The sequence below is a fragment of the Triturus cristatus genome, chromosome 4_2, assembly GCF_964204655.1.
Source record: "Triturus cristatus chromosome 4_2, aTriCri1.1, whole genome shotgun sequence".
Lineage (NCBI taxonomy): Eukaryota > Metazoa > Chordata > Amphibia > Caudata > Salamandridae > Triturus > Triturus cristatus.
In genome coordinates this window covers 71,066,437-71,091,947 of record NC_140586.1, presented here as the reverse complement: position 1 = coordinate 71,091,947, position 25,511 = coordinate 71,066,437, and the positions used below count along the sequence as shown (strand labels likewise).

Here is a 25,511-nt window from a genome sequence, read left to right as displayed (position 1 = left end):
TCAAGAATTCATTGCATCCTGCACATGCATTTTATTTTCTTAGCGGCCCCCAGTTTAAGGCTATGACTCCTGTTACAGAAAATGAGCCTTTATTTCTTGAAAACACACAAATGACTCAGGGAAAATATTTTAATGTAATTCAGAACATTTGGATGACACTGATTTCAAGAGAAAACAACCATGTGCAGAAAGACCATTAGATACATATAAATAGGTTTTTGAATCCCCTTAGCTACAAGTGGATTAATGCCTAACTCAGGATCTGGTGGAACATGGATTTCTTCAATGCATATGAAAATCTCAGAAGCGTCTCCAAAATAACTGCTGTTCTCCCAACATAAATCAATCTGAAAAGTAAATTACAAGACAGAATTAGACTCCAGCAAATACATACACAAGTTTTAACACTGCTCTCACAGAAATGTATACATATACTTCCAGTTCACGTATATCAATAAACAAGTAATCTTCTAGGTACTCTTGCATACAAACCTTCTCAGTTTTTGTGCACAAATGCATAAACGTTATCAGCAGTGTTCCTTGACAGGGGTGTGTGTGTGTGTGTGTGTGTGTGTGTGTGTGTGTGTGTGTGTGTGTGTGTGTGTGTGTGTGTGTGTGTGTGTGTGTGTGTGTGTGTGTGTGTGTGTGTGTGTGTGTGTGTGTGTGTGTGTGTGTGTGTGTGTGTGTGTGTGTGTGTGTGTGTGTGTGTGTGTGTGTGTGTATATATGTGTGTGTATATATATATATATATATATATATATATATATATATACATATATTCACTGAAAAAACCATAGGTTTCAGGCACGTTTTAGTTAGGAATTAGCATTTAAAAAACCTTAAAAATTCACAGAAAAAACCATAGGTTTCAGGGGCGTTCTAGTTAGCTGGACTTTTCACTCGTACAAAACCATTGAAATTCCCCCGTTATAGTTAGTTCAGCTAACTATAACTCGCGCGCCCGCAATGCACTGCTGATGACGTAACATATTACATCACTCATGACATCACTGATGACATCTCAAATGAAATCACTGATGACACGCACACCAAGCCATTCAAAGGGGATTCGACAAAAATTCGACCAAAATATGCAAGAAACCCCCCTCACGGTTAATAAAACACACATCCACCGCCGGATGTGTAATACTTTTTATTTTACTCTCTGGAAAGGAGTCGAACCTCACTTGAGAGTCACAGCGTGCTCCTGGCTGAGTCCAATGCTGTGTTACACCCACCAGTGCCTGCCGAGTGCCACACAACTCTGTGTTGTATTCCACTAGCCAGTGCGTATGCTATGATACTCTCTAGCCCATGTGCACTGTAACACCACCCCGTGAATATGTCATGCCACACTTGCCTTCGCATGGGTTATATTGCCCCATCTAACGTGCCTTCCTCGATGCCTATGTTATAACGTACAGCGCTACGCCATACATATTACATTCTGGGATCCATATCTTTGTCACAGTGCATATGCAACGTTACACTCCCCAGCACATATTTTATATTACAACTTTAGAGACTAGTTAGGTTACACAACACCGCCCTGTGCATATTACACTCCAAGGCGCATATCGCATAGCACGCGCTAGTGCCTGTGCTATCTCGCGCTCTCCAATGAATTTGTCGTTGCGCACAATGTATTGCATATTATATTTCACGCCCCGGTTCATCTTATATCACACTTTTTGGTGCATAGTTTATACCATATACTATATCTAGCTTTTATTTTCAATCGTGCTCTCAGGACTATGTTCTATATAACACTGCGTCCACCTACCCTTTTCATGGGCATTACATTTTGCGATGGGGGGTGGAGGGTCAGGGGGTGTTTCTGCCAAGTGAGCTCTGAGTCACAGTCACAAACGTCCTCTTCTTCCTGAATAAAAGTGAGATTATGCGGCATACTTGTTCATATTTTAAGTAGTTCGCACAGACACACATTTTAAAAACAATAAAGTTCCTAATACCCACCTTCTCTGAACAGTTAGCTTGCTGCCTCATCCACCTCCTCCCTATCCTCTGTTGTCTGAATCCATGGACTAGCCTCCTCCCTCCTGCCATGCAATGGTCTGATGTGCTGCCACTGCCCTCCATTTAGCATGATGTACCAGTCCACTCCTCCTGCCCTCCATTGCCCTATTCTATGGCCCATCATTGACCTCCTGCTTAGCCTCTGTGCTTAGCTTGCTGCCCCTATTCTCCTTCCCCCTGCTCTCCGATGTCTTTGTGCATGCCCCTGCTCCATCCTTTTTGCCCACCATGTTCCATGGACCTGCCACTCCTATCTACTCTGAGTGTTCTGTTGAGCTGCCACTCCCCTCCCACCTGCCTAGCATTGTCAGATGACTGTAACCTGTCCCTGCCACCTCCACCCTGCCTGTCCACATGCCATGCCCCTATCCCCTTCCTCCTGTCCTCCATGGTCCATTTTACTGCCACACCCTTCTGCCCTCCCTGGTCTGTTGTGCTGCAACTGCTCCTCTTGCCTGCCCCACGCGGTCTGTTGTGAGGCCCCTCCCCTGAACTCTCTTGTCTGTGCCCAGGTCCTTACCCTCCCTTCTATGCTCCATGGTCCTTTGTGCATGCCCCTGCACCCTCCTTCTTCCCCATCATAGCCATTGTGCTGCCACTAACCCTCCCGCTTGCCATGCATGGTCTTCTGTGCTGCCATGGCCCCTCCCACCTTCCCTATGCGGTCAGCTAGCTGCCCCTGACCCCCTCCCACCTTCCCTCCATGGTCTGTGTGTATGCCATCATAGTCTCACTGTTGCTCTCCATGGTGTGTCTTGTTTCTAGTGCCCATCCTGCCTGATCTCCATGGGCATATTGCTGCTCCTGCCCTGCCCCCTTTCCCCCAGCCCTCTGTTTCCATGTGCAGACCCCTATTCCCTCCCTCCTGGCTTGTCTGTTCCATTGTAATGCCCCTGATCCGTCCCTCCTGCACTTTATGGTCTGTTATGCTGCAGCTTTCAATCCTTTCTGTCCATTATGGTCAGCTAGCTACCATTGCCTCTTTCCCCTCTGTTCTCTGTTGTCCATGTGCATGGTCCTGTCCCCTCCCTATTGCTTTCTATGGATTGTTGTGCTGCACTCCCGTCCCGCATGCCCTGTGTGGTGTATTGTGCTGCTGCAAACCCGGATGCCTGCCCTGTAGGGTCAGTTTGGTGCACCTCTCCATGTCCCACCTGTCCTCTGTTATCCGAGTCCATGTCCCTACCCCAATTCCTCCTGCCTACCATGATCCAATGTACCATACTTGCGAACATTTTGAACTTGGTAAGAGGGAGATTTTGAAAACAAACTGGGGTATTGATTTTCCCCTTTGAGTTACATTGAAAAAGAGGAGATCGTAGACAGGAGACAGATCAAATAAAGCCCATTTGAGCTTAAAAACATTGGACGTTTCCTGGCTGAAACAGGTCTGTTGGCATGTATGGTTGTGCTACCACTGCCTCTTCCTTCTGCCCACAATGGTCTATTATATTGCCACAGCCTCTCTTGCCAGTCCTGTATTGTTGGTTTGTTGCCCCTGCCCCCCTTTCCACTGCCCTTCATAGTCTGTTGTGCCGACACTGCCCTTCCTGCCTGCCCAGTGTGGTCAAATTGTTGCCTCTGCACTCTCCTACCTGCCTTCAATTTTCAGAGTCCGTGCCCCTGGCCTCTGCCTCTCAACAGTATCCCAATGAACAACTAGATTGCTAACATTCTATATTTATTACAAAAGTGTGGAACGCCTGACGTCATCTTGATGTAATCACAACTGTAATACCTAGAGCATTTCCTTTAGAAATTACATTTATGAGAGGGTCCTATTTGCATCAAAATTATGGTTAGTGCTCTAAAAAACTGAAATGAGGACATATTTTCTGAGTTTTCAAATAGCGACAAAGAACTTTTAAATTATTTGTAATCTTTGTTTTTTTATCCAGTTGACCACTTGATTCAATGTTGCACTTAGGGGAGAGGATGTGGTGTTACTTCCAGAGCTGCAGACTTTGCAACTGGGAAACCAGGTTGGAGTTTTTGCTTCAGCTCAACAATCTGTGATTCTGATCAAATCTCTTAATCTCCCCATGTCTACAACCAAAATGAATTTGATCTTGTGTGATCTAACCAATTCTCATGTAAACCACTCCAATAACTGACAAGTCTCCACTATATAAAACTGCAAATACACAAAAAATAAGTGTTTTGCACACTTCTGTCATTGGGCTACATCTGGGGGATATTTGTGCTGCATTTGGGCTCTTTTGTCTCTGGTGGCCATCTTGGGAGATTTATTTGTTATGAAGTTTCCTAATTTCCTCATTTACTGCAGTCTCCTCAGTAGGAAATGCTTTCAGTTTTTTACTTTGATTCCATCAAGAAGGTATTCAGATATGTCACACATTTACCATACATTCTGAATGTTAGCACTCTAGTTGCTCATTAGATCACTGTAGTAAAGCTACTGCTCACCACGGAAGTCTGCTGCTGGTATTAAAAGTGCATGTTTCAGTCTGCATATCAGAATTTTTTAATGAAGTAGAAGAGGATTTGAGAAGTCACTCAAAATGTGCCCTAATGTTTCTTTCTTCAGCACTAATCATAATTTCTATGGCAAAATGAACCCCCTCATTGTGTTCCTTTTTAAATTAAATGTTTTAAGTGTTACCAGTTTATTCCAATAAAGATGGCTTCAGGTGTGCCATACTTTTGTCATAAGTAAGACAGTAAGCGCTCTAGTTGTTCTTAAGAACACTCTGGGACATTCTGTCATTGGGCTATACTTGGGCTACATCTGGGTGATATTTGGGCTCTTTTGTCTCTGGTGGCCATCTTGGGAGATTTATTTGTTATGAAGTTTCCTAATTTCCTCATTTACTGCAGTCTCCTCAGTAGGAAATACTTTCAGTTTTTAACTTTGGTTCCATCAAGAAGGCATTCAGATGTGTCACACATTTGCCATAAATTCTGAACGTTAGCACTCTAGTTGCTCATTAGATCACTGTAGTAAAGCTACTGCTCACCAGGGAAGTCTGCTGCTGGTATTCAAAGTGCATGTTTCAGTCTGCATGTCAGAATTTGTTTATGAAATAGAAGAGGATTTGAGAAGTCACTCAAAATGTGCCCCAATTTTTCTTTCTGCAGCACTAATCATACTTTCTATGGCAAAATGAACCCCCTCATTTTGTTCCTTTTTAAATTAAATGTTTTAAGAGTTACCACTTTATTCCAATCAAGATGGCTTCAGGTGTGCAATACGTTTGTCATAAGTAGGACTGTTAGCGTTCTAGTTGTTCTTTAGAACACTCTTGGAAGCTGCAGTAGAACACAAAGGAATCAACTGACAGTCTCTGCCCTTGTTGGATGTACATGTTTTACTGAGAATGTCAGACTTCATTCTCACATGACTGAGAAAGATAATGTGAATTTACAGAAAATATGCTCTCAGTTTAGCTTATAGATCACCTTCCAAACCTCTGTGGGAAAAGCATGAGAAAATAGTTTTCTCTCAAACATGATTCATGATATCACAGCAGAAGGCTTTTTCACATGGTAAAATCACCTTAGAACACACCACAATTCCTAAAATGAGTATGGTACCATCAACAAAGGATTTATAATGTAACTAAAGTCTTAAAACCTTCTATTAACTGCAATGCTTTTTGATGAGGTGCTATCATGTATATTGGTCCCAAGATGGCTGCCAACACTTCTTGGATGAAGTACTGACAGCCAATCAGATCTCACGATGAGATGTGTGGTTATGCTCCGCCCAGATATATCTATATTTTTAACTCTAATTTTCTCAGGAACTACTGAACGGATTTACACCATTTAAGCAAAAGGCACGAGTCTGAACTGAGGACTACCTCTTTGCCAAATTTGGTGTAATTCCGTTCAGCAGTTCGGGCTGTAGCTGCGTCAACAGGTCCTATGGGAAAATGCATGGGGAAAACGCGTTTTGGGACCCCCCTTTTTTCATGGCCCCCGCTTGACGAATCACCGTGAAATTTTCAGAATAGGAGTGGACCGGAGCTGGCCAAAAGTTTGGAAAATTTTTGCTAAGATTCGTCAATTGGCGCTAACGTTATTCCAAATAGAATGTTGCGGATTTCCTATTGAAAATAGGTCCTAACTATAACTACCTACTGGCGACTGCCAGTAGCCAATTAATTAATAAATTAATAAATAAATAAAAAAAATATATATATATATATATATGTAGAGGAGTTTCTCCGCTGAACGCCGCACACCTGCACATTAGCGTCGGTGCCTGCCGTGGTAGCGGCAACCACAGAAATGAGTACAATACAATCCACAGATAGGAAAGAGGCGGCACACCGTCCTGGTGTTTTAAGGTGTATTTAATCGCTCACAAAACAACAACGCGTTTCAGCCGTAGGACGGCCTTTGTCAAGTTGTCTGTTACTTCCGCATAGCCGAATTTAAAGCAAAATACGTCATCATAGACATAGAAGAAATGCATGTATCGTAAATCTCATGTGTACTTGAAAAAACAATCAATTATAGAATATAAACAAAAATATACATTTTCAATTAGCAGGAAATATATACGTGTATACAAATAAATAAATTAGGAGCAGAATCAATTAATGCCGTTATACCTTGCTAGTGCATTGAAATAGAAAAAAGACTGAACAGTCCGTTCTAAACAATCATATATAGAATTCTGCTTTACAATTACATTGATCAAATGTAATGTATCCAAACTAAGGTCCTGACTAATTAAAATGTGATTAATGCATTTCGACCTCAAAGTAATAATTTCTCCTATTCGAGAACAGCAATGCGGACGCATAAAGTTTGTTGAAACTTTGAAAAAATGGATGTGTATAATTGTGGTGCAAAGAGAGAAGAGGACTGATTGGAGGAGGGATGTATTTGTTGTATAATAAATCCAAAATAATGGCTCACACATGATCCGTGTAACAATTCAATCCATGATCCCGATTTGGGACGGGTGAGGGTACATACCTCAATTCATGACGGGCAAGTGCCCAATAAGGATCTACACAGACCGATGAGCATATTACAAAATAACTGGAATAATACAACCATAGAACATATCTGTAACAGCCCTCCCATCCAACCAGACACAAGCTTGTGCATAAATATTCAAATCATATCCAAAAATACGGAAAAAATGAAATGATATAAGACAATATATTTACAAGATACAATTCATCTCAGGGTACCCATTTCGGATCTCATGATTGGTACGATGAAAAAATAAAATCACTCCTATATACACATGGAAGGACATGTAAAGGGTTGCAGATCGTCTAGTCCAAATTAAAGGCCAATATGAGTGTTAAGTTCTTCTTCCCTGTTTAAACCATAAGGAGCCCTGGTATTCAAATCAATTATGTATCGTGATTCCAAGATACGTAAATGTTTTTCTCTGTCTCCTCCACGTATGTGCTTTAGGACCCTGTCAATTCCACAAAATTTCAACAATGCATTGTTGCTATTATGTGCTGTGTGGAAATGTCTTGCTACGGGATAGTTGAAATCCAAATTAGTTATGGCCCTTAAATGCTCAAGAATGCGTTTCTTTAGTTGGAGTTTAGTGCTTCCAACATAACGCATATTGCAGGGGCACTCCAACAGATATACCACATAATCTGAAGTGCATGTTATGGATTGTATTGTACTCATATATATATATATATATATATATATATATATATATATATATATATATATATATATCGCAAATAATACTCCTTCCACCTCTACCAAAGCCTCGGCAGCGAAGAAAGAGATACGAACCACTTCTTTTTTCAGGCAAGATGTTTCATTTGAGACCTAGCAGCAGTCGACAGATATATATATATCGCCAAGCACTCTTCCAATCCGCGCTTTTCCTTCAGCAACGGCAAAAAGAGCACGGACCACGTTTTTCTTAAAATACCGATTGATTTATTTCATGTCGGTTCACATCAACAAAACGGCAACCATTACGCGTTTCATCCCTACAAGGGGACTTGATCACATGACCCTGAACTACCAATGGTATCTCGTTTTTAAAGGGGTTGGGCGCTGTTTTTTTCAACTTTTTTTTCTTTTTTCTTTTTTTGTTAAATACAAAGTGATTGGATCAAACATATTAAAAACATAGTGCTACATGTTCATTGCAATTTGCTATGTTCTGTTCGGCCAACGAATACAAATACATTAATAAGTATCATTATGAAGAGATAGATTAGCAGCACATAAACTTTCGCTTTCTGTTGGCTGCTAATTAACATACCTATGCCTGTATCAATACATTGTTCTGGATCCAACATATAAAGAGTAATATTTTCTTAACCAGTTATTGCCTCATAAATGATTAAGGTAGTGGGCAAAATTTAAATAAACAGAGAAAAAATACACATAGATAAATAGATAAATACAGACATGGTTCTATATATACACATATTAAAATAAATATATAAATATTGGTATAAATTTATAAATATAACCATAAAACTGTCAAATACATAAATAAAGATGTTATAAAATCCAAATTCATATGTATTGATAAAATCCAATATAAGATAAATGACCATCTGTATAGCAATATAGACACATCCACTCATTACTGAGTGTGGAACCTCATTCTTTTGATTAATGAATAACAGGATAAATCCCTTCTTAAAGATTTATCAATAAATTTCTAATGTAGACTCGTCTTATTTGTGTCTATATTGTCAATATCTGTATTCTGTTTATTGCTTACCCATTTATTGTTGGATCACTTGCTATTCTGTCATTTGTTCGAACCTTAATACTCTCTATAATCCCCTCAATCTTGGCCCGCTTAAATTTATTGATCCAGTGAAGTTTTGTTTGAAAAAAGATGTGCTGCTGTAAAAACCTAAAAACCCACAAACATGTATATATGTGCAAATTGTGCTGAAATTTAAAATGATAGTAAAAAAATGATAGTACAAAAAGAGAGAATATACATATATAAAGAAACAAAGATATTGGACTATAGCCTTAATGTTTATGTTGCGACGACAATCGTTTATTTGAATACTCTAGTGGTTTCAGTTAGTCCTAATGTTTAGCATGTTTTAGTATTGCTAGGTATCACAATTTAAATCAGGTCTTCAGTAGGGAAAAGTATGAAATTAGCACCGTCATGTACTTCCTGACCATTATAGACTGGCATGAAGCTCCTCCGAGCTATTCAGTCTGTTAGGGTGTTTGGTATCCAAGTTTAAGATATAGTACATTTCCAATATTCTAAGAGATTTTCCCTATCCCCGCCTCTTTTGTTCTTGGGGACTGAGTCAATGAGGAAGTAATTGAGATCTTTAGGGTTACCCTCATGTTTCTCTTGGAAGTGACGTGCTACTGGGTACGCCTGGTCATGGTTTTTAATGGCACGAATGTGTTGGAGTATTCGCTTATGCCCTGGTAAGATGGTACTACCAATATATCTTAATTTACACGGGCACTCCAACACACATATCACATGATCCGTCTTACAGTTTAGAACTTTGGTAATCTCATTGTTAGGTCCACCAAACGGTGTAGAATAATTGCTTGTAGAGACCCCATGTTGGCAGGCTTTGCACACCTTACATTTGAAAAATCCCTGTCTTTGTGCCAGCCAGTATCCCTTGGCTGGTATACCACTCGGATCATTGTCTACCAACACATCCCTCATTGATACACCTCTTCTATATGTTATAGCTGGGCGTTTGGGGACCATTTTAACTATTATAGGGTCTTGTCTGATGAGGTACCAATTTTTATTAATGATTTTCCTTACTGCTCCCTCCAAACGGTTATATTAAAAAATGAATCTAAAATTATTTGAAACTTCGTCTGAGGTGCTGCATTTAGGTGTTTGGTCTATCAATATCCCTCTGTCAACCTGAGTACATTTGATTAAGGCTTTTTGTAAACATTTGTTGCTGTAACCTCGTTCCTTGAATCTGCCAATGTATTCCTGATGCGCTATCTTTAGGGTTTCGCCATTACTGCAAATACGCTTAATCTGCAGAAGCTCACCATAAGGAATGCTTTGTATGAGGTGATTGGGGTGGGCACTACTGGCATGTAGAATTGAATTTCCAGCCGTCGGTTTCCTATGTAGTTTAGTTTCCACTTTGCCCTGGTCTATGTACACCTCAACATCTAGAAATATTACCCTCGTGCTACTGATGCTGGCAGTAAATTTAAGGTTTAAATCATTGATGTTGAGCAAATCAATGAAATCACTAGCCTCCTTTTCGGTGCCCTTCCATACCAAAAACAGGTCGTCAATGAACCTCCACCAACATTTAATATTGTTTTCAAATGTTTAATTGTATTTGGTCATGAGTACAAGCTCCTCCCACCAGCCCATGTGTAAACACGCGTAGCTGGGAGAGAAGCTTGCACCCATCGCCACTCCACGCAGTTGTTGATACAACACATCCTGAAACATAAATATGTTGTTAGTTAGGCACAGCTCAACCATGTTCATTATCATTTTGTTGTGCTCAGCATAGGTGAGTCCTCTTCTTGCCAGGTAATATTTCAAGCTGAAGAACAATCTCGGGTTTTGGCTGAATGGCAGCAAGGCCAAGCCTAATATCATCCAAAAAACAAAAAAGGTGCCAATGCTGCCCTTAACTCTACTAGAAATTAGAAAGTGAACTGAATGAAACAGGGTCACTAACAACCACTTTTTCCGTTGGATTTAATCCAAAATATTTTCATACATTACATTAATTTTTCTGTTATCAAAACATAATTTTAGCACATCAAAACAAAAACCATTACAACATTAACATCAACATTTTTATATACTGATTTTGATCATTTACCCAACACCACCACTTACATACAACAATCACCCTCATATGCTTCTCAAACACACTCATCAAACATACTCAATGGACATTATTTATGACAAAACAATAATTAAATACAATGAATGGACATAAAGGCCATCAAAAAACATAAATTGACACAGTTGTAAAACACTGCATTCTGTTGTGTAGAAAAGATTGGCCAGAAGCGGAAAGGTCTACGCGTTTCGAATCCCTTCAAGTACGGGGATTCTCATCAGGACCAACACTTGCTGAAACAAAGCAAAGATGAAGACGTGTTTTACTACATGACTACCGAAAGTGCATAAAGATCAAAACTGCCCTCGAGGAAGACCAATAGTCTCTGGTTGTGAATCATTACCAGAACCAATCTCGAAATTTGTAGATTTCTTTTTAAAGCCATTCATGCAAGAAGTCAAATCATATTTACAAGACACCACAGATTTTTTAAACAAGCTAGAGACAATGGAATTCGAAGAAAATACTCATTTTCTAGTCACATTAGATGTGACAGCACTGTACACGGAGATACCACAAGACGAAGGTTTGGCGGTATTAGAAACATTCCTTGACAGTAGACCTAAACCTGAAAGAGTTCCCACACAATTCATTATGGAATTAGCGACTTTCGCCTTAAAAAACAACTACTTATGTTTTAAAGATGAGTTCTTCTACCAAATTAAAGGCGTCGCAATGGGTTGTCCCTTTGCCCCAGAACTGGCAGTGCTGTATATGTCTAAGTACGAAGACAGATTTGTGCATAATAATAACCCCTTTGCAGATTGTATTGGAAATTGGGTCCGGTACATCGACGATGTTTTTATGATTTCGACTGGTGAAGAAGACAAACTACAAGCCTCCGTAGATTGGTTAAACAACAGAACACCAGACATTAAATTCAGTCTGAATTACTCCAAATCCAGAATGCCATTTTTGGACGTTGAGGTGTACCCCACTGAGGGCCGCCTTTTAACCACACTTTACAAGAAAAAAACAGATAGAAACAAGGCCCTACACTATTCGAGTAATCACCCACGCAGTCTAAGGGACAATTTGCCCTATGGGCAATTTTTGCGCATTCGACGAAACTGTTAATTTAAAGATGAATATTTTTTCCATGCTGAGAATCCAAAGAATAATCTCCTATCAAGAGGATACCCGAAGAAACTTTTGAAGAAAGCAATAAAGAGAGCCTGGTGGACACCGCGAGAAGCACTATTAGAAAGAAAAGATAAATCCAAGACGGACAGGATTGTATGTGTGTCAACTTTCAGTCCTACATCCAATTGGTTTAAAAAGATCATCACCCAAAATTGGCATTTGGTCAAGAATCTGGACATTACATTAAATGAAGCTCCACTGTTTGCTTTTAAGAAGGATAAAAGCATTGCGAACCAGATAGTGAGATCAGCACTACCAAAAGCAAAAGGCCTTAACATGAGAAGTTTTTTGAGCCTTCCACCAGTACAAGGACATCACAAATGCGGAATGTGCGTTTGTTGTGAATCAAACACAGAAGGAAATCATTTCACTCACAAGGGTATCCATTGGAAACACGAAACCTTTTCCAACTGCAGATCCAAATTTGTGGTTTATGGAATCCTTTGTCCGTGTAATAAATTGTATATTGGTAAGACAAATCAGGAGATCAGGCTTAGAATTCAGCAACACAAATCCAGAATCCGTAAAAATGTACAAAATGCTCCGTTGGTTAATCACTGGCACCTAAAGAACCATACGGATAAGGAATTAAAATGGACTATCATCTCCAAAGTTGAGCAGGATTGTCGTGGTGGCGACTTGGATGCCAAACTATTCAAAAGAGAAGCAATGCTCATCATAAAATTTAACACGTCTGTTGATGGTCTAAATGAACTTTCTGAGATTTATAACCTATAATTTCCTCTAGCCCTGACTCCGCAGAGTAGACTGCATAAAGCTTTGGCAACATCTATTGAAAAAACGTATATGTAAAAAACTACAATTTCCATGAGCATTTGACAGCAGTGACGACAGAACTCCAAATATGATTGATTTCTATCCACCATGGCGTCGGAGGTAAGAGAGATGTATTACCACGCCCTCCCTAAGGTAAGACCGCACGCCTTGTCTGGTCCCGTTTTACAATTGATTATTCCCTTCAGCTCTGACCACGCAGAGCAGACCACATAAAGTTTTGATCATACCCTTTCAAAAAACGTAATACAAAAACAACCACAACTCCCATGAGCCTTTGCTGGCGGTGGCGGACGAATTCCGGGTTGTTCAAATAGATGCCGGACATGATTGAGCCCTATCTTAACCACCATGGCGTCCAAGTGCCGGAGTGAAGAGATATGATTTATCACGAACTCCTCAAGGTAAGACCATGCGCCTTGTATGGTTCCGACAGTAGGAAAAATGGGGCATCTGCAACGGAAGCTTACCACTAACTAATTCATCTCCCTGTCTGTCGTTTGTGTAGATTCGACACAAATAATTGCAGAGGTCGCAACATCCACGAAGGGCACAATTAAAAAAAAACGCAAAAAAGAATTTCCATTTAGGCGTCGCCATCGGCGAACCATCAGATATAGTAGCACAGACTTTGATGCCATACGGACAAAACTAGTACTTCGCCACCTTAACAGCTTGACAAGTAAGATTGACGTTATCGTGATGACAACCACGTAGCTGCCTTATTTAACACAAGGGTTTATGAATTGAGTTGACTATTTGCCGGTTTTCTTTACTTTTTAGGTCATTGGCTTTTGTAGAAACGACTGTGAAGTTTCTATTTTAAAACATTGAGCTGTAGGTAAGAAGCTAGCACAATGTGTGCGGTTTGCATTCAGTGTCGTTGGGTCATGTAGTAAAACACGTCTTCATCTTTGCTTTGTTTCAGCAAGTGTTGGTCCTGATGAGAATCCCCGCACTTGAAGGGATTCGAAACGCGTAGACCTTTCCGCTTCTGGCCAATTCTACACAACAGAATGCAGTGTTTTACAACTGTGTCAATTTATGTTTTTTGATGGCCTTTATGTCCATTCATTGTATTTAATTATTGTTTTGTCATAAATAATGTCCATTGAGTATGTTTGATGAGTGTGTTTGAGAAGCATATGAGGGTGATTGTTGTATGTAAGTGGTGGTGTTGCGTAAATGATCAAAATCAGTATATAAAAATGTTGATGTTAATGTTGTAATATTGGTTTTTCTTTTGATGTGCTAAAATTATGTTTTGATAACAGAAAAATTAATGTAATGTATGAAAATATTTTGGATTAAATCCAACGGAAAAGTGGTTGTTAGCGACACTGTTTCATTCAGTTCACTTTCTAATTTCTAGTAGAGTTAAGGGCAGCATTGGCACCTTGTTTGTTTTTCGGATGGTTTTTTAGGTAATATTTCAAGGCACGAAGTCCGTCACTGTGTTTAATTGATGTATAGAGTGAGGTTACATCTAAAGCGATTAAAAGATAATACGCATGCCATTGGAGATTTTTTATTTTAATTAAAAAGTCACCTGTATCCTTGATATATGAGGCCAATTTCTGAACATGTTCTTGTAAGAAAAAGTTCACATATTTGGAGGTTTTTTCATAAATGCTGTTTCTTGCCGATATAATCGGCCTACCAGGAGGATTTAATTTGTCCTTATGTATTTTGGGTATAAAGTACAATATAGGTATTAAAGGATTTTGGGTCCACAAATATTTGTACTTGTCCGTTGTTAATAGGCCCATCTCTCGCCAGGCCATTAATTTGACTCGGTATGTTGAATGTACTGTATTCCAAGTCATTTTGTTACTCTTCCCATAACATAATTTATCTTCCAGGTGGCTCATTGCTTCCTTAAGGTAGTTTTCTCTTTTCAATAAGACTACGTTTCCGCCTTTATCCGCATTACGGACTACTATTTCTTTGGTATTTTTTATTTTTGTCATTAATTGATGGTATTGAAGCTTATTTGTATTTTTTCTGGCCTTCATTGATAATTTATGAGTTGATTTGTTGAGATTTTTTAAATCCACAATCACTTGCTCTTGAAAACTGTCAATTGAGTCTTTAATTGATAGAGGATAGAATGTAGATGGCAGTTTGAAGGGAGTCTGACATTTCATAACCGGCTCTATGGTTACCTGTTGTAGGTCTGTTGTTATGATTTCACTGGCTTGATCACCCTCCTGTTGTAATTGATAAAGAGAATCAACTAATTCCTGTGAATCCTGAGTATTGTCTATCTCCTTCTTCCTCTGTTGTGTTGATGCTGGTGTGACCGTAGCTACCACAATTGAAGATATTTTAGATTGCGCATGGAATTTCTTGAGTTTTAGTTTCCTAACACTCTTGTAAATGTCTACTCGAGATTTGGCATAGTTGAAGGAACTTTCTGGGCAGAAAGAGAGTCCTAAAGCAAGTAATTGTATTTCCGCATTGTTGAGAGTCATGTCCGTTAAATTGATTACAGTTGCCTCACTGCATTCTTTTGGAGTAGTATATTCTACTTTTTCCAGTATTTCTTCGGTTGTCTCTTCTGTTGTTTTTTGTTGGTTCCTTCTCCTGTTGGCTTTTCTTCTCTCTCTCCGTTTTTTATTCCTCCTCGATTTTCGCTGTTCTGCTGTTTCCTTGGCCTCAATGATTGGAGGCGCTCCAGGCATAAAAAATCGACTTCATCTGTAAGGGAATGTCTACGGGGGATAGCTTTTGTTTTGCTCCGTGCTTCCATTTCTGGCTCACTTTCCACCGCAGAGCTTTCACCTGAAGCTGATGTCAAATCTGGGTATTGATTTTCATTATCAGCCCTTTGTTTTTTGCTTGTGTTGTCAGCTTTTAACCCCTTCGCTGCTGCGGACTTTCCGCTGCAGCGCTGGGGGGGGCAGGGGGGCAGCGCGGTGGGCCTGTGCTCATGACGGAGCCGCTCCGTCATGAGCCACAGTTGAGCTGTGCTCATGACGGAACGGTTCCGTCATGACTCCGCCCATTTGCGTTGTCCCCCCGCACAGGCGGGGAAACAGCGCCGCGCAGGCGGAGCGGCCGCCAACGGGAGTGTCATGACGGAACCGTTCCGTCATGAGCACACGCCAACCGTGGCTCATGACGGAACGGTTCCGTCATGAGCAGGGAAGGGGTTAAAGCATCAAATTTACGAGCAAATGTGAAAATTCTTCCCTGCTCATAATCACAACGATCTCTATGGAATTTAAATGTCTTGCGTTCGCGTATCACATCTTCCTCTTTTTTTAGAAGTTTTTTCATCTCAATTTTGAGTGTGTCAATTTCGCCTGCCAATTTGATACAGTCTTTTTCGGCGTATTTGACAAGGATGAATAATAATTTACGTGAAGATTCCAAATTAGTCTCTGCCCATTCGCGCATCATGTCGGGGTCTGGTGCTTCATAACTTGGGGCGATAAGGATTCTAAGGCCACGGGGTACTCTCCCCACATCAATATATCTCTGCAATGATTTTGCTTCCCACCATCGTTTTTGTTCTGTCCTTAATAGTTTCTCCAATTGCTTGCATTTATCTTTTATTCCTGCATTATTGCCTAGTGATGTTGCTTTCTGGGTAATGGAGTCTTGTACAGGTATGTGTTCATCGCTAAACATAGCAGCCGCTGCTTCCTCTCTCTCTTTGTATGCGTCTGCTGCTAACATTTTGTGTTGATGATTACCACTCTGAGCGTATATAAATATATATGTGTTAACGGTAGCTGGAAGCTGTGCAACTGATTGAAGAAATCTTCAGACACCGTTGTGTCTAACAGTTCGTATGCTTCCTCCACTGAATTACCCCACACCCAACTCGGAGCTGAATGTCACTGAGCTTAGTTTCCCACCCCCAAGGAAAACACAACGGACCCGCGCTGGCCGCATCCTCCGACGCTGCTCGCTTACCTCTGTGTCCCTGGTGAGTGTTCGACTTGCGCTCGTACTTCGTTTGTGCTCCGTTGGGGGTCTCGGTAGCCGGTAGTCCTTCCGGATTCGTTTGAACGCCCGTTGCCGAGCGAAGACTCCTTTGCAGCTGGTGAGCCCTTTCAGCAGGGGTGTCCGTGTAGAAGGCAGGAGGGGTCCAAACCTGTCTTGTTATATCGCCAAGCACTCTTCCAATCCGCGCTTTTCCTTCAGCAACGGCAAAAAGAGCACGGACCACGTTTTTCTTAAAATACCGATTGATTTATTTCATGTCGGTTCACATCAACAAAACGGCAGCCATTACGCGTTTCATCCCTACAAGGGGACTTGATCACATGACGCTGAACTACCAATGGTATCTCGTTTTTAAAGGGGTTGGGCACTGTTTTTTCAACTTTTTTTTCTTTTTTCTTTTTTTGTTAAATACAAAGTGATTGGATCAAACATATTAAAAACATAGTGCTACATGTTCATTGCAATTTGCTATGTTCTGTTCGGCCAACGAATAAAAATACATTAATAAGTATCATTATGAAGGATAGATTAGCAGCACATAAACTTTCGCTTTCTGTTGGCTGCTAATTAACATACCTATATATATATATACACACACACACACAAATTACTTACCTTCGGTAACGCCTTATCTTGTAGAGCCATGATCTAGCCGCAGATTCCTTACCTTTGAACTTCCAGGCATTTTTGATAGCAGTACACCTGCGCGCCGGTAGGTAGTGTCAGTCGATTCCACGTGACATTGTGTTCTTCGTCATTGTGACATCTTCATCGTCATTATAACTGCCTCTCCTGCACACTGACATCAGTACTTTTCATGACTTTCCATGCCAGAAGTGTGGAACCATGAAGTGACTGTCCATGGTGTGTTAAAAACGGCAACTAGGGCCCTGAAGGGAAAAGCTCTCGACACTAGAACAAATCCGCAGTGTGGGGAGAATGGGTGGGTTGGTATGGAATCTGAGGCTAGATGATGTCTCTATCAGATAAGGTGTTACCGAAGGTAAGTAACTTGTCCATATGATAGAGACATCTAGCCACAGATTTCTTACCTTTGAACAGATACACAAGCAATGCCATCCCCAGAGGAGGTACTGCAGAAAGGTTAAGACCAGAAAGTCCTGCAAGACAGAGCGACCAAACAGGCCTTCTCTGCGAACCTGGGAATTCAGGCAGTAGTGTCTGGCAAACGTGTGCAAAGATGCCCACGTGGCCACCTGGCAGATATTCAAAATGGGAACACCATAATGGAGAGCCATAGTGGCTACTTTTGCCCTGGTGGATTGGGCTCTCAGGATAACCCAGTGGGATACAGTCCTCTTTGGGACAGCACACCCTTTCTTTGCACTCATGTACGCTATAAATAGTTGGTCATCGAGGTAGAACAATAACACTCTTTTTGGGTCCAGACTATGGAGACGCTCCTCTTCCTTGGAAGGGTGCGAAGGTGCATAGAAAGTGGGTAGAGTAACCCACTGCCCCGTATGAAAGGGTGTTACACCTTAGGTAGAAAAGATGCCCTTGTGCGGAGCATCACTTTATCCGGAAAGACCATCAGGTAAGGAGTCTGTGATGACAGTGCTTGCAGTTCGCTCACCCTCCTGGCAGAGATTATTGCCACTAAGAAGGCTGTTTTGATGCTGACTAGCCTTAGATGGGAGTTGTGCAGCGGCTCAAACGGTGCACACATCTGAAAGGTGAGAGCCAAATTAAGGTCCTAAAGTGGCATAATAAAGGATGAAGGAGGAAACAAGTTGGTTAATCCCTACAAGAATCTCTGCACCAGATGGGATTTGAAAAGAGAAGGTTTATCAGGCAGCCATAGAAAAAATGAAAGGGAAAAGAGGAAAGGGCCGAAAGACTACCCTTCAAGGTGCCCAGAGCAGAGCCCTGGTGGGCCAAGAAAAGTATGAACAAGAGGATATCAGATAAAGATGCAGATAGAGGGTCGATAGACCATTCTGTACAATATTTACAAAATTTGGACCATTGGCAGGCTTTTACCGACTTCGTGGAGGGACGCCTTGCTGCCCGAATCACCTCACAGACTTCGGGAAGTAGGTCGAATGCTGTCAGCTGTCACCCCTCAATCAACACGCAAGGAGACAGAAAGTGAACAGGTTTGGGTGGAGAATCATCCCCTACTACTGCGACAGATCATCTTCCCGCAGGGACAGCCTGATCGGAGGATCGATGCTTTGCCAGAAGCTCGGGATAACAGACTCTCCGTACCGAGTTTGGAGCCACAAGAATGACTTGTGCCCGATCGCTCCTGATCTTCTTGAGCACTCTGGGTAGGAGTGGTACGGGTGGAAAGGCGTATAGGAGGCCAGACCTCCACTCGTGATGAAAAGCGTCACCCTGAGTGGGACGGGTATGCCCAGACGTGGGTACCGTGCTCTCCATGCTGCTGGAGTCAAGCTAGCTTGTCTGATGATGATGCTTGTTACTGGTCCAGGGAGGACCTGGCCTGTCAGTCTGGGCTGGACTGTTCCCAATGGGGAACTGGGTCAAGACTGATTTGCATATGGATGAGTCTAAACTGCAATGGCATGGGGAGCAAAAAAACAATTGATTTATGCCCAGATCTCTGTACTGGGGTGAATGCTTGACATTGATCATCATTCTGTCCATCAATTATTCTTTTTGCATTGCGCATTCTCTATGGAGGCAAACAGATCTAACCATGGTTCTCCTCACTGCTGAAAGAGTCCTTGTGCCTCCTTTGGATGGAGACGCCACTCGTGATCTGCTAGGCACCTTCAGCTGTGTTTGTCTGCTCTGGTGTTCAAATACCGGCCAGATGCTGAACCTCCAGGGAAATGCCCTGCTGTTCCAGCCAAGTCCAGAAAAGCAAAGCCTCTTGACACAGGCTCTACGACCACAACCCGCCTTGCTTGTTGCAGTACCACATGGTGGTCGTGTTGTCCGTGAACACCTGAACTAGCCTACCCTATATACGGCAATAAGGCTTTTAGTGCCAGCCGGATCACCCGAAACTCCAATAGGTTTATATGGAGCCAGGCCTCCGCCGGAGACCAGAGTTCTCTGATCTCCACCTCTCCCAGATGGCTGCCCCATCCCAGAAGGGACGCCTCCGTCACCACTGTGAGGTCTGGATGGGGAAAGGAGAGGGGTCGGGGTCTGCCTCTGACCCATTTGCCGTTTGATAACCACCGCTGCAGGTCTATCGCAGTGCCCTCAGATCTGGACCAGGTTGGTGAGATTTCCCCGATGCTGCGCCCATTGGAACTTCAGGTTCCATTGCAGAGCCTGCATGCGCCATCTGGCATGGTCCACATTAAGGATGCAAGAGGCCATGAGGGCCACCAGCCTCAGAGTCATTCTCACTGAAATACACGATAGAGGCTGAAATTGTAATTGTAATTGGGACTTCTAAAGCGCACAATCACCACCAGGTCTCTAAGTGCTATGAGAGAGAGCCCAACCGTGGCACGGGATAGGGTTTTGATTGGTTAAGTTGTGCCCCAGGCTTCGCAAAGAAAAGTATTTTGAGCTTCTTCCTAAATGGGAGGTGGGCGGGTTCCTTACGAAGATTTGCCGGCAGCTTGTTCCATAGTTGAGGAATTAAGGTCGAGAAGGCTCTACCTCCTTTGGAGGCAGTGCTAAAACGAGGACAGACCAGCAAGCCTGCCTCCGAAGAGCGGATAGACCTGCTGGGCGTGTAGCCTACCAGACGGTCTTTGATGTAGGTTGGGGCCTGGCAATATATGGCTTTGTGCACGATGCAAAGGCACTTGAACCTGGTTCTCTGCCTGAGAGGGAGCCAGTGCAGCTGTCGTAGGAGGGGGGTGGCGTGGGCCCTCCTGGGAAGTCTAAAGATCAGTCTGGCGGCATCATTCATAATCACCTGCAGTTTGGCAAGCAGCTTTTCTGGGAGGCCAATGTACATAGAATTTCCGTAATCCAGTCGTGACACTATCATGGCCGATACAGCCATTCTGAGTGTTGTAAAGGAAAGAAGGGGAGCTAGTTTCCGTAGCTGTCTTAACAGACCAACACATGTTCCTACCACGGCAGATGCGGTACAAAAGGGGGTGGTGATGGACGGAGTATCAGAACCAATCAAACACTCACACCCAGTCAAGAGATCTGGGTTTGATCCATCACCGTTCCAGGGAAGACATGGCTTGGCAGTTCGGGCTGGACTGTTCCCATGAGGCACAGGGCCAAGACTGATTTGCATATGGCCATGTCTGAACTGGGGTGGCGTGGTGAGCAAAATAATGATGGATTCAACCCAGATCTGTGACTGGGGGTGAATGTTTTGCCAATGTGCAACATTCCGTCCATCATCTTGTGTGTTTTCCTACTACGGCAGATACCTGGTGGGTCATGGAGAGCTTGGCATCAATTTTAATGCCCAGGCCTGGGCCGGCTTAGCATTTGTGCCAAGCTCTTCTGGCCAAAAGAGGTCCCTCCATGGATTGGTGTCCGTGGTGATCGCCAGTACCTTGGTTTTATCAGGGTTAATTTTGAGAGAATTGGCGGTCATCCAGTTGACTGTATATTTAAGAATGTTTTGCATTTGCGTATGGGCAGCGTGGGAATCGTCTATCTGGATGATGATTTGGGTGTCGTCCGCGTAATTATAGACCTGGCACTCCATGTGAGTCAGTGCGGCCACCAAGGGCTGGAGGTAGGCATTGAATAAGAGGGTGGACAGCCTCAAACCCTGTGGAACCCCGCACGTAAGTTTGCCGGAGTCAGACACCTGGTCGGCCAACTGTATTCTCTGGGATCGGTCTGTTAGGAAGGACTTGAGCAATTTAAGAGCCGTTCCCTGGATACCCATCTCCATGATACGCGACAAAAGTTGGTCATGGTAGACCGGGTTAAATGCTGCGGACAGGTCTAGCAGGACCAGGGCATTGGGCTTTTTGTTATCGGCCCTGAACTCGAGTTCATCCGTTACTGCCAGCATTACCATTTACGTACTATGGTGGGCCCTAAAGCCTGCCTGATTAGTTTGCAGTAGCTGGCTTACTTCCATGTGGAGTGACAAGGATTTCAGGACGTGCTGTTCCAGCACTTTTGCCAGAAAAGGGAGCTGGGAAATTTGCCTAAACATTTTAAGGTTCTTCACGTCTGCCCCCGTTTTTTCAAAAGGGGAATGACTCATGCTTCCATAAAATCAGTAGGGACACGGCCAGATTCAAGAGACCGATTTAGTAGGGTGAGGACCTCGCTCTCTACCCCTGGTAGTGCCATACGGAATATCCTGGGTGGGCAGGGGTCTGCTGGTGACCCAGACTTGACCCGGCCCATTAGGAGGGTCAGAGAGTTATGGTTGAGCATTGGCAAGACGGTGAGCGGTTTCTCGTAGGTGTGTGGCAGGGGAGCCGGTACCAGAGGGCAGTGGACAGTAGGAGTAAGGTGGATTTCTGTCAACATGTCCTTGACTTTTTTTAAGAAGAAGGACTGAAACTTGGAGGGCTTTCGTTCCTGAGATTGCCTCAGCTCTTTTAGAACCGAAAAGTCTCCTTTTGTGTATTGTCAGCGGTCAGGATCCTAGCTTCATAGTATTCTGCTTTCCTTGTTATAATCGCTTTTTTATAAGCTGCGAACATTGTTTTATATTTCGACAGGGCACCTGGGTCATAGGCTTTGCGCCAGGCTCTTTCGCACTGGCGAAGGGTTTGTTTCTTGTTTCTTAGAGTCTCGTTGAACCAGGGGGCCCCTTTGCCTTTGTTCCTCACTCTTTCCCTGCGTGCAGGAGCTACTATGTCACTAGCGTTCTTCAGCCTCATGGAAAGGGAAGCACTTTCTTGGTCAAAGTTTCCCAGTGCTGGACTTGGCGGGGTTGATTTATGTAGAGTTTTAACCAGGTCGTCTTCTCCTATTTTATTCCATCCCGCAGCACTTTCCACTCCGGGGGGGGGCGGACTGCTTGTCTAGTGGATGGAAACAGGCCTCTGATTAAATGGTGGTCGGACCAGGCGCAGGTACAGATATCTAGTAGGCTCGCTGATGGGTGGGACGTCCAAACGAAGTCAAACATGTGGCCCGTAACGTGGGTAGGGGAATATCATAGTCCGAATATCCTGGACTCGCCGCTTGGGAGGATAAGCCCGAAACTGCACTGTGTCCAGAACTGCTCCAATGAAAGAGAGCGTCTGAGAGGGAGTCAGGTGTGACTTCGGCACTTGATAGTGAACTCCAGTAAATGCAAGAGGTTTGCCATAGTCTGGAGATGGGAGACGACTGATTTGGACGAGCCCGCCTTCAACAACCAGTTGTTGAGAAAGGAGAAGACTGGAAACCTTGATCTTCACAGATGAACTGGAACCACCGCCATCACCTTGCGAACACCCGCGGAGCACTGGTGAGGCCAAAGGGGAGCAAACAAAGTGCTCCTGGCCCACTGTAAACCGCAGTTAGCGACAATGGGTTGGCAGGACGGGAATGTGGAAATTAGGCATCCTTCAAGTCCAACGCTACCATCCAGTGTACTGGGTCTAAGGCAGACAGTACCTAAGCCAGAGGGAGCATCTTGAATTTCTCCTTCTTGAGGAAGATCTTGAGGCCTCTGAGGTTGAGGATAGGACGGAGGCCTCCATCCTTCTTTGGAACCAGGAAATAGAGGGAATAGCAACCACAACCTATTTCTGGCCCGAGAACCCTCTCTTTAGCTCCCTTGGCCAAGAGAGCCTTGACTTCCTCGCGGAGTAGCATGAGATGATCCTCAGTCAGCCGGTCGTGAGTTGGAGGCATACAGTGAGAGGTAGTCTCGAAGGGGGGGGGGGGGGGAGTATCCCCTTCGGACTATCTGCAACACCCACCTGTCTGAGGTGATGTCACGCCAGTGGTGGAGATGATGGCGTATCCTGCCACTCACTGGACATTCATAACCTGAAGGACCGGACTAGGAAGGTTTTGCGGTGGAGGAGGGGATGGTGACTTGGCTTGACTTCTGGCCTCCCGAACCTCGAGGGTGATGAATCGTGGCCAGGGCCCTTAGAGGTTGCTGAACTTGCGGAACCTGCTGGCCGGAATAGGGTTGGCGCGGTTTGAAGCCCCTACCATAGCCACGAAAGGAGCGAAAAGCAGATGCAGGCCGGGTGTAGTACTTAGGTCCAAGAATTTCACAGTAGCCTGTGAATCCTTGAAGCGATCAAGCGCTGGGTCAGCCATTTCTCCAAAGAGACGTGAGCCATCAAATGGAACGTCCATGAGGTTTGCCTGGACATCCCTTGAAAAACCAGATGTCCTCAGGCAGGCTTGGCGTCTGATGGCCACTGTCGAAGAAATTGCTCGGCCCAGCAAGTCCGTTGTGTCTAAGCCACAGCCAATGGCGAACTTCACTGTGTCTCTCCTGTCCGATATTGCTTGGGAGAGAAGAATCCAGTCCTCCTCCAAGACCCTAGGCAGCACCTGCGCAACCGTATCCCATATAGAATGGGAGTAACGGCCCAAAAGGCATGCAGTGTTCACCGCCGCAATGCAAGTCTGGTGGAAGAGAACATTTTCTTTCCAAATGTCTCCAGCCGTTTGAATTCCTCGTCCGGAGGGCTGGAAGGGAACGCGCCACAGGAAGTGGAAGCCTAGACCACCAAGCTTTGGGGGGTGGGCAGTGAGAAAAACTGGGTTGCCCGGTTCAGGGCGATGGTGGCAGGCAATTGTTCTATTCACAGTAGCCCCTGCGCTGGGTTTGGACCAGGTGCCCAGAAGAATGCCTGTTAAGGCCTCGTTAAAAGGCAGCAAGGGTTCCGATGAGGAGACACCAGGCTGCAGGACCTCCATCAAGACATTTGTCTTGGCCGCCACTGTAGAAAGCTGCATGTCCAGGACTTCCGCAGCCCTATGCATCACCATAGCAAACAACGCCCCCATTTCCGTAGCCAGGTTAGGGGGAGACAGCATGCCAGAATCTGAGGAGGTGTCCAGACCACTGGCATCAACCAGTCCCTCATACCAGGCCATGTCCTGGGTCTGCGGGATTTCTAAGGGATCCTGCTCCCCCTCCCAATCCTCTTCATCCTACCCCAAACCTTCAGAAAGGGGCTTGTTAGACAATATGAAACTGTACAGCTCGGTCGGCACTGGCCTCGGCGGACGCCAGAACAGCTCCATATCGTCTAGAATGAGGATGGGGAAGGCAGCACCAGAGACCTTGGTGTCGGATGCGGTGCCGGGAAAGGGCACTTTGGAGGTGCGACCGGCACCGGTACGGGCCAAGGAACAGGTCCAACATGAGGCTTTAGCCAAACGCGTGAGATCTCCTTCACCTAAGCCTGCGGGGCCTGAAGGTGCGCTGGCAGGGTCAGGCCGCCCAAACATGTCGCACATGGCATCGTAAAACTCCTTGAGATGGGTGGTGGTCGCTCCTGTCCCCGGAAAGGGAGGGACACGCAGAGTCGACCCAAGTGCCCACTCAGCAGAGCGGGGCCTAGAACGCCAAGACTGCTCCGTCTCGCCACGTGGCTGACGGAGCGAAGTCTAAGCATGCTTCAACTTCTTGTGGGGCCTCTTACCAGACAACTTCGACGAAGAGGACTTCGAGCCCTTGGTGGGATGCTCAGACCTTCCTCTCGACCGGGAGCGAGATCAACAAGGCGACCTCCGCGATGTGTGCTGGGCCACGAGCAGCTTCAGGGACCGCTCCCTCAAAGCCATCAGACGTCATGGCCAGGCAATCGGAGCACAACTTCTTGTCATGGTGGTGCTCTAGGCACCAAAGAGACACAAGGTGGGGGTCTGTTACCGACATGGTGCGGTGACAGGCGCGGCATGGCTTGAACCCCAAGG

At 44.1% G+C, this 25,511-nt stretch overlaps 1 long non-coding RNA gene across 1 annotated transcript in view; it reads right to left on the bottom strand.

The window, feature by feature from the left end:
- Positions 1 to 206: 206 nt before the first annotated feature.
- Positions 207 to 25,511, bottom strand: part of LOC146833004 (uncharacterized) — a 243,392-nt gene continuing 218,087 nt past the window's right edge. The window contains exon 5 of the long non-coding RNA XR_014960480.1: positions 207 to 347. This is a non-coding gene — a long non-coding RNA (uncharacterized LOC146833004). The remainder of the gene's footprint in view (positions 348 to 25,511) is intronic.